The sequence below is a fragment of the Octodon degus genome, unplaced genomic scaffold, assembly GCF_000260255.1.
Source record: "Octodon degus isolate 3935 unplaced genomic scaffold, OctDeg1.0 scaffold00010, whole genome shotgun sequence".
Lineage (NCBI taxonomy): Eukaryota > Metazoa > Chordata > Mammalia > Rodentia > Octodontidae > Octodon > Octodon degus.
In genome coordinates, this window is record NW_004524586.1 from 23,025,177 (window position 1) to 23,027,575 (window position 2,399).

Sequence of the window (2,399 nt, forward strand, 5' to 3'; positions counted from 1 at the left end):
GCTTTCTCACCATCTGGGGACAGAACTCTGCAATCCTGTTGATCACAGTTTCCCTTTCATTACATCACTCAATTTGTTTAATGAAGCAATTGATATTTACAGGACACTTGCTAGATTCAACAAGAAAAATAGTAACAACAATAATTACAACAGGACAATATTATCCCAATCTATAATGCTTTCAATAGGTCAGACAGATTGCTAAATACCAAAGATACATTATCTCATTTAATCTTCATAGCAGAACCCTAATTTCCATTCTGCAGACAAGGAAAGGGACCACAGAACATAGATGACATGGAAGTTGTGCAACTGACTCATTCACAGATAGCACTTTCAGGAAGGCGACCTTTCCACAAGTCTTTATTAAAAGCTAATTTTGGGCCAAATCCTTGTCCCACCACTTAAGATAAGGGGTGTCCTAGGAGATAGCTAGATCCTGACCCCAAGTATTTGATCTTATAAGGGACATAAAATGTGCAGAAGAGCCAGCCAAATAGCTCAGCAGATTAAAGCACTTTCAAGCAGGTGCAGGGGCCGGGGGTTCAATCCCCTGGGCCACTCCGAGACAGTGATTGAGACTGGGAGTGGTGGTGTGCACCTGTAATCCTGGCATTTGGGAGGCTGGAAACAGGAGAATCACTACGAGTCTGATCTAGCAGTGAGACCCTGAACACCCTGCAGACTCTTCTCTAAAATATAGGGAATAAAAGTGCAGAAGCAGCTATATTAGCCAGTGGCAACTCTGTCATCATTCTTGCAGCCCTGTATGGACAGGTCCTCATGGTGGATGGATCTCCGCTGATCTCCTTCCAGGGCACCTGAAACTATTCTGTGCATGAGAGTTCCTGGAAAACTTCCTAGAATTCTTGCAAAATCTTACAGAATTTTACTAAGAATCTTAATAAAATCAGATCTCAGTAAAATTTTAGTAAAATCTTAGTAATCCTATTAAGAATCTTAGTAAGTCCCTGGGAAACTCCCTTAGAGTCCTACAAAGTCTCTGATGGTGGGGCTTAGAAATCTGTGTTTTAAAAAGTATCCCTTGTTTCCATAAGAAAGCAGGATGTTCACTGACTAGGCCTAGTCAATATAGGTCTTAAAATTTTAGTGAGAACAATAATCCAAAAGAGAAAAGAAAAGGGATAAAAATAGAAAAGGATATCAAGTTACCCTTATTTGCAGAGGATATGGCACTATCCTTAAAAGATCTTAAAGATGCTACCAAAAGACTTTTAGAGCTAATAAATAGTATTAGCAATATAGTAGGGTGGAAAAATTAATATTAGAAACTCAGCCTTAGTATACACCAATAATGGACTAGCTGAGAAAGAGCAGAAAAATTAACCAAGGAAGTAAAAGACCGCTACAGTGAAAATTTCAGGACACTGAAGAAAAATTATCAAAATGCCAGAAGATGAAAAGCCTTCCATGTTTAAGGATTAAAACAATTACTATTGCCAAAAAGTCTTATTACCAAAAGTGATCTTCAGATTCAATGCGATATCCACCAAAATACCAGTGGTTTTCTTCACAGAATTAGAAAAAATCTGAAATTCATATGGAAACAAAGGGGATCCAACATAGCCAAAGCAATTCTAAATAAAAAGAGCAAGTCTGGAAACATCACAATACCTGATTTCAAAATCTACTACACAACTATAATAACAAAACAACATGTTACTGGCACAAAAATAGACACATAGACCAAAGGAACAGAATAAAAGACATACAAACAACTCCATTTAACTAAAGCCATTTGTCTCTAGACCAATTAGGTTATATGTTTGAGAGAAGGCAACTTCTTCAACAATTGATGCTGAGAAAATTGATGTCTACTTGAAGACTGAAACTAGATTCTTATATCTCACCTGTACTACAGTCCATTAAAAATTGGACAAGACCTAGGTATAAAACCTGAAATTTGCCAGGCATACTGTTACATGCCTATAAACATATCTCTTGGAGCCTGAGATAGGAGGATTGTCATGAATTTAAGGCCAGCCTGGGTTGCATAAATGAGTTCAAGGCCAGCCTGCGCTCCATAATGAAACCCTGTCTTAAAAAACAACAAACAAAAAGTAAACAAAACCAAAAACAGAAACAAATCCCAATTTTCAAATTGCTAACAAAAAACATAGAGAACCCTTGAAGTGACAGGCATTGGCCAAGTCTTCCAGTGTAGGACTCTAGTAGCACAGGAAATTCTAGCAAGAATCTGAAAAATGGGACTTCATAAAATTAAGCTTTCTTCACATTAAGGGAAACAGCTAAGAGAGTAAAGAGATAGTCTGTAGAAAGGAAGAAAATCTTTGCTACCTACTTAAAAAATTAATATCTAAAATACAGAAAGAGGGCCAGCCAAATAACTCTGTGGATTAAAGCACCTGCAAGCAGGT